Raw genomic sequence first — 8,098 nt, 5'->3', positions numbered from 1 at the left:
GGCACCTAGCCCAGCACAAGGGCTGACCTTGGGCATGCACACGAGTGCTGAGCCTGGCGTCTGGCGCTCCGCCACGCCTGACCGCCGAGGGTGCGGGAGGAATTCCACCAGGGTTCGCCATGGGGAACTGAACTGAGGAGCAAAAAGCGCACGAATCCGGTCCGTAGAGGGGAATGGCGCAGCAAGCGTGATCTACACCGAGCAGGTCCGGTGTTACTACCTACCTGAGGCAAGTACACGAGAGGACACGGGCTCTACACAGAGATTATAGAATCTCGCAAACGTGTTAGGCATCGCCCAGCTGACAGCTCTACAGATGTCTGCTATCGAGGCGCCCCGCGCCAATGCCCAAGAAGATGCCACTCCTCTCGTAGAGTGAGCTCTCACTCCGAGGGGGCAAGGTAACTGTTGGGCCTGGTAAGCTAAGACTATAGCGTCCACTAACCAGTGGGCAAGTCTTTGTTTGGAGACAGCCTTTCCCTTCTGCTGACCTCCAAAGCAGACAAAGAGCTGGTCTGAGGTCCTAAAGCTCTGTGTACGGTCCACGTAAATGCGCAGAGCGCGAATGGAACAGAGCAGAGCGATGGCTGGGTCTGTCTCCTCCTGCGGCAGCGCTTGCAAGTTCATCACCTGATCCCTGAAAGTTCCGTGGTGGGAACTTTGGGCACATATCCAGGCTGGGGTCTCAGGACAACGTGAGAGTTACCCGTTCCGAATTCTAGGCACGAATTGTCGACCGAAAATGCCTGCAGGTCCCCTACCCTCTTGACCGAGGCCAATGCGGTGAGGAGCGCTGTCTTTAGCGACAGTACTTTAAGCTCTACTGACTGCAGAGGCTCGAAGGGCTCCTCCTTCAAGGCCGTCAGGACCGAGGGGAGATCCCAAGAGGGTAACAGGTGAGGGCGCGGAGGATTTAACCTCCTTGTCCCTCTGAGAAACCTGATGACCAAGTCGTGCTTCCCCAAAGACTTACCATCTACTGCCTCGTGATGCGTGGCAATGGCAGCAACATACACTATAAGGGTGGAGGGAGACAACCTTCGCTCCAACCCATCCTGCAGGAAAGAAAGCACAACTCTGATCGGGCATCTACGGGGGTCTTCCCGGTGGGAAGAGCACCAATCGACGAACAGTTAACCACTTCAGCCTGTAAGCGTGTCTGGTAGACAGGGCTCTAGCTGAAGTGATGGTGTTTACTACCGCTGGAGGTAGCCCACCTAGAACCTCCGCGTCCCGTCCAGGGACCATAAGTGGAGATTCCACAAGTCCGGACGCGGGTGCCAGAGGGTGCCCCCTCTCTGAGAAAGGAGATCCCTCCTCAGAGGAATTTGCCAAGGACGGGCTGTCGCGAGGAGCATCAGTTCGGGGAACCAAGTCCAACTGGGCCAGTATGGCGCTACCAGGAGAACCAGCTCCTCGTCCTCCCTGACCTTGCACAGTGTCTGTGCGAGAAGGCTAACTGGGGGAAACGCATATTTGCGTAGGCCCCGAGGCCAGCTGCACACCAGTGCACAGTGCACAGAGCCAGCCATACTGCTTGCAACTCGAGGCAATTGATATGCCACTCCAGTCGGGGCCCCGGCCGGAGCCCCGCAGCTGCATTCCCATTGCATAAGGTACCCCAGCCCCTGGCAGAGGCATCTGTTGACACAACAACATGCCTGGATACTTGCCCAAGGGACACCCCTGTCCAAAGAAAGGCAAGATCTGCATACGGGCTGAAGGTCTGACGGCAGAACGGGGTGACAGAGACCTGGTAAGTGCCGTGCCATGCCCATCTCGGGACCCGGTCGTGAAGCCAATGCTGAAGCAGTCTCATATGAAGCAACCCGAGTGGCGTGACAGCGGCTGCGGATGCCATATGCCCCAGGAGCCTCTGAAACTGTTTCAGTGGAACCGCCGTCTTGCACTGGAAGGACCCCAGGCAGTTCAGCATCGACTGCGCACGCTCTACTGAGAGATGTGCCGAGAGGTTGACCGAGTCCAGCTCCATGCCGAGAAAAGAGATCCTCTGCACCGGGGAGAGTTTGCTCTTTTCCAGTCGACCCTGAGGTCGATCGCTGCAAACCAATCGAAAGGACGGACACGTTGAAAGATGCGTTTCTACATCAACATCCTGAACGGGAGCTTGTGAAGGGCCCGGTTCAGCAAGCGCAGGTCCAGGATTGGTCGTAACCCACCGCCTTTCTTGGGTACGATGAAGTATGGGCTGTAAAAACCTGACGTCATCTTGGCTGGAGGGACTGGCTGTATTGCGTCCTTCGCCAGTGGGACCGCGATCTCTGCACGCAGGACAGGAGCATCCCTGTCCAGCACAGAGGAGAACCGAATGCCCCTGAACTTGGGAGGGTGCCGGGCGAATTGAATCGCATAGCCAAGTCTGACAGTTCACATGAGCCAGCGTGACAGCCTGGGGCACGCTAACCAGGCCCCCAGCGGCGGAACAGAAAAAAACAGGAACAAAGGTTTCTCCACCCGGCCCTCCGCCGGGGCAAGGGGTGCGGTCACCATCTCCTGAAGAGCCGGATCCAAGAACCCCGGGTCACCCGTCCCAGGGACGCTGCCCGCCCTGGCGCTTCACGGGCTTGGCAGGGACGGAGACGGGCTGCGCCGCTTTCCTGCGGCCAGTTCCACGCTGCGGCCGTTGTGAAGGCTGCTGCTGCGGCCGAGCTGGAGTGGAGGTGGAGGCCGCAGGAGGGCTCCCTCGGCCAAGTTCAGCCATAGGTGGCGCTCCTGGACCACCAATGTGGACATCGTCTGACCCAGGGCCCGAGCCGTGACTTTCGTCGCCCTAAGCGCAAGGTCCGTCGCCGTGCGCAGTTCCTGCAGCACACCTGGGTCAGCACCACCCTCGTGCAGCTGCTTCAACGCCTTGGCCTGGTGGACTTGCAGGAGGGCCATCGCATGCAGGGCGGAAGCGGCCTGTCCAGCAGCACTTTAAGCCTTAGCCGTCAGAGCGGACGTGAACTTACAGGCCCTGGACGGAAGGCATGGACTACCCCTCCAGGCGGCGCCGCTTTGCGGGCAGAGCTGCATGGCAATAGCGCGCTCAACCGGAGGAACGTCCACATACCCTTGGGCCGTCCTCCCTGTCAAGGGTGATGAGGACGGAGGAGGCACCAAGTCTGTTTCGGGCAGAAAAAGGTGCCTTCCAAGACTTAGTAACCTCCTCATGCACTTCCGGGACGAATGGAACCGAAGGCGGCTGCCGACGCCCGGCCTGCGCCCCCAGGAACCAATCATCCAGCCTCGAGCGTTCGGGAGAAGGCGGAGGCCTCCAGTGCAGCCCGACACTCTCGGCGGCCCGGGAAAGCATAGTGGTCAGCTCTGGATCTGACTCGGGCAACGCCACTCTACGTGACGTTGGCAGCGCAGCCGAATCCTGATCTCCAGAGCCTCCGATGCAGCGATCGACATCCTGTCCTCTGCCTGTGTCCCACACAAGATGCTGGACCCCGCCCTGTCCGAGGACCCAGCACACTCGTCCGGAAGCACCAGGTGGTGCGACATGCTTGAGGAAGGGCAGAAAAAGGTGCCTTCCAAGACTTGGTAACCTCCTCATGCACTTCCGGGACGAATGGAACCGAAGGCGGCTGCCGACGCCCGGCCTGCGCCCCCAGGAACCAATCATCCAGCCTCGAGCGTTCGGGAGAAGGAGGAGGCCTCCAGTGCAGCCCGACACTCTCGGCGGCCCGGGAAAGCATAGTGGTCAGCTCTGGATCTGACTCGGGCAACGCCACTCTACGTGACGTTGGCAGCGCAGCCGAATCCTGATCTCCAGAGCCTCCGATGCAGCGATCGACATCCTGTCCTCTGCCTGTGTCCCACACAAGATGCTGGACCCCGCCCTGTCCGAGGACCCAGCACACTCATCCGGAAACCCCAGGTGGTGCGCCATGCTTGAGGAATGAGAGGCCCGCGGAGACGTACTCGACGGGGAAGCTCTCACCGTAACCCTCAGGTCTCTCTGACCATGAACTGAACTAGCCCTCCGAGAACCGGAAGAGCTAGAGCGGGGCATGGCAAGGGGGACACCCCCCCGTTTAATGAGGGGGTATCTAGACCGCAACGTCGCGATGGTCATGTTCCCGCACTGAGAACATGACTCATCCATGAGCGCTGCTTCAGCGTGCTGTAAGCCCAGGCACGAGAGGCAGCGATCATGACCATCAGATGGATGCAGGAAATGACCACATCCAGAAATGCACAAGCGGGAAGCCATCTTTAAAAAGATGCCCGTCACTTGTGGAGCTCTTTTAGATATTTGCTCTTTTAGGAAGAAAAGGAAACATTCTTTTAGAGAGAGCGCTGAAGCGCCCAGGGGAGGTCGCGGCGAGACCGCAGAATGGCAGCTGCAGCACACCGAAGATGAGCAGCACTGAATGGCAACCCCCGCTGACGCGCCGTAACACCAACGCCAGCTGTTTCTTCCAAACACTCGCGGAGATTCATCCTGAGAAGGCTCGGCTCCGAAGCGGAAAGCTGATGTGCTGATTCGCTCTCATTTTATACCCGCGCGGGGTGCGCGTGGCGAAACACGCACGCCAACTGTCATTGGCTTGTTTAGTTTACACTCGAAGGTGATTGGGCTCTCGGGCGAGATCCCAATTCGTCAGTCACGACTGATGTAACGTAGAACGTGACTGACTGAAAGGGAACCTTGGTGTTTTAGTACCCTTATGGCACATTGTTGCCCTGAGGCAACAAGCCAACATCTGAATCTGGGGTGGGGGGGGGGCCACAAACTTTATGATGGCTATATTATCAGGAATCCCCAAGCTCCCAAACAATGAGGTGAAATATTTTTTTCCCCAAAAAATAAAAAGTCGTGCCATAGAGGGTTAATAAAACATCTGTCAAATTAACCCAATGGTTAAATAATTAAAACAATGAAAATGGCTTTCCACCTTCATGGAATAGTTCACCCAAAAATGAAACTTCTGTTGTCATTTTCATAACGTGTCTCTAAACCTAAGTTAAATAAAGTCAAATACTTGCTTGAGGGTTTTGAGTGAACTATTAAGCATACCTATGATAAACCACAAATTAGGTTTAGTGTCCAGTTGAATATTATTTACCAAAACAAGAGAGATTTAATGAACAGTTAACTTTGAAAACTGATGTATAAAAAGGCTTTATACATTTAAACATCTTAAGGCCAATAACATTTCCGCTGATTTTGAAAAAAAAAAACATTTGGTTGAAAATTTCAAAGTGGTATCGCACAACCAAACACATTGAAAATAAAACATATATCAAATTGGTCATTTTAAAAAACAAAACAATGTAAATACGTTCACCATCAGCAGAAAATTGTAGCTGGGTCAAAGGAAACGAGTTCACTCCTGCAGCTTTGAAAGAGGTTCTGCACCCTTCTGGGTCATCTGCTTACTCTATGTCCATGATAATTTTTTGAAAGGCCTCAAAGGTATATTTAAGTCCTAAAGGATATTTTAAGTTCAGTGCGTTAATGAGTCCAAACATCATGCTACAGGCACATGCAACAGAGGACAACTCATTTAGTACCTCCACACCGTCAACGACAATGGCAATGTCCAGTGGATGACTGAGAGCATCAATTTCACGTATCACAAAAACCGCCATGGTGGTCTTTTCAAATTCTCTCTCCACTTCCTCCCTCTGGTCAGCCTAAATACATACAAGAACAGAGAGTAATTGAGGGACTGTGGAAGAAAAATAACACCCCTCCACATCTGAAAACTTCTAAAAATATTAATTTGTATTCAGATCAACACCAAAAATTTTCGATGTCTCCCCATTTAACAGACTAAGAAGCTGATGAGTTGAATCAGGCATTAAAATTAGTCATTAGACATATACACCATTCTGAGAAGGAGGGCCCAAGGAGAGGAGTTGAGAAACATTGCCCTAAATTACTATTAACCAGTGTCTTTTTAAAATCGAGCACAAGCATCAGTGATTTAAAACCATTTTTACTAGTGGAAGCATCCACAAAAATGGTAATATCTCAGAGACCAAACAAGCACAAATGTTTGCTCTTTTGTGGCACAAATCTGCAAAAACTGTTTTTCTTGATAATTCATTTATATGAGGTGCCAATATCAAAGAGGTTAAAGTGAAAATGAAATTCACAATTTGGAAATTCACAATTTTTTTTAATGATTTACCCAGAAATCAGTGGCGGCTCATGGGTTTTAAAATAGAGGAGGCACACTAATTGTAGTGGTCTAGGATCCCTGCCTATTATTATTATTATTTGCTTAACCACTTTAAAATGTCTTTTTGGTTGCTTTTACTCAGAAACTGCTGAACACTCGATAGTGATGGCAAATTTTTTTTTTATCAATGGAGGCACGAGAGCTCAGCTCTCCCCCTGCCTCCCCCTACCCTTCTCTATCATTAGCGGTTGTAATTACATCAGCAGATTCGGGCACATTCGCGATAGAAAAGCGGCAGTTTCACGTTATGGTATTACAACTGTGAAATTACAAACAAAAAATACACATTCTGAGACATGAACTGAAATGAATTGTGAATTTTGTTAACATTAAATCATCGTCCTCCCATTTTCACCTCAAAATTATGGGGAAGCTGTGCCTCCTCTGACAAGCCGCCACTGCCAGAAACACCAGTCAAAAGTTTAAGGCAAACATGGTTGGAATAAATTCAGTGGTTTGTCATATGTCAGCATTACCTGGTTTTCTTTGATCAGACAGCTTGCATCTTCACCAAGGTATATGATGAGGCACTTCAGCAGGTACTCTCGTCTGATGTCTATGTCCAGACTCTACAAAATGTGTCAAGGTTTTTAATGGACCAAAACACCACTGATTTGATAACCACTAACAATTCTATTCACATGCAACTAATACCTGATCCATCACTTTAATAGTGTCCTTAGTTTTTTCACGGACGGCTCCACCTTTGCTCCTAATAACCTGGAGAAGCTGAGAGCTCTGTCTGTCCAAAGAGGCCAAAAATCTCGATTGCAAAGGTAAAGTCATGATGCGCAAAAATTTTGCATTTATCTGTAAGAAAGAGAAACAGACAATATACTTGATAGACTAATAGACTAATATCAGAAGCTGATATTACTTTTAGAAAACTAGTTTTAGAAATACACAGAGCATTGAACATCAAAAGGTATAATTAGTAAACTATGATAACTTTGTGTTTAATGACTAAAACTTTTACATTTTACAATGAAATAACAGCTTTTACCTCCTTTTGTGGAAACAGAGCTGGCCATCGTTATTGCAGTTCCTGAACACTAGGTTGCTTTTCCACAACTTCTTGTCTACGTAAGGCAAATGTCTTTGCCATTTTCTTTCTCTGATTGTCCATGCATTGTTTCTTTATTTCACTTTTTTTTTTTCTCTGATGTCACATGATTGGCCTCTCCACGTTTAGGCCGCTGGAAAAGCATGATCTGAAGCTTTGGATTGCGGAGAATTAACCGAATACTCGGGGCATCCAAGGCCTTTCATCTATGTGTGTAGGTTTACTATCTTCATTTTAAGCCTCTGTGTCCACCCGTAGCAACCATTGAAAGATCCTTTTTCTGCCAAGCAAGGGTGTTTCTTGACAAGTGCCTCTGAAACTTCACAAAAGTTTGCACTGCTGGGATAAGATTTATACTTGTAGATCTCATCACATATCTTCTCCAGAATGTCAGACTTCATTTTTGGAGTGACAGTCAGCCTTGTGCCATTAGCCTTAAAAAGTGCATTTCCTTTCTCTAGTTGGAGTTCAGTCTCATAAGAAATAAGTGCCAAAGGACAGAGTATCATCATTAGACTGGGTCGGATCACTTGTTTGAACAGTGAACGAGACTTCGTCTGGCAAAGGGATTATCTTTATAGTGCCAAGATTCTGAAGTTCTCTAGTGTTTGTCAAATTTACGAATACATCACCAAAGTCTTTGTCCTGATATTGTAGTCTGAATTTCCCCTTTAATCCACAAGCTTCCCTCACATTTTCAATGAGCTCATCCACTGATTCTGGAATCCCATTTGGCAGAAGCAACTTTCTTGAATCATCTTGACTCAAAATCACCAAAAGCTTAGCAGACATTTCCCCTGCCATGCTGAACAGATTCTGAAAAAAAATAAAAGAA

General features: G+C 49.9%; 1 pseudogene; it reads right to left on the bottom strand.

Moving 5' to 3' along the window:
- Nucleotides 1-5,306: 5,306 nt before the first annotated feature.
- LOC107571313 (uncharacterized) lies at nucleotides 5,307-7,738 on the bottom strand (annotated as a pseudogene).
- Between the last annotated feature and the right edge of the window lie 360 nt (nucleotides 7,739-8,098).

This window comes from Sinocyclocheilus grahami, unplaced genomic scaffold (assembly GCF_001515645.1).
Source record: "Sinocyclocheilus grahami isolate Dianchi unplaced genomic scaffold, SAMN03320097.WGS_v1.1 scaffold1579.1, whole genome shotgun sequence".
In the NCBI taxonomy this organism is placed as follows: Eukaryota; Metazoa; Chordata; class Actinopteri; order Cypriniformes; family Cyprinidae; genus Sinocyclocheilus; species Sinocyclocheilus grahami.
This window is presented reverse-complemented; position numbering and strand designations above follow the sequence as displayed.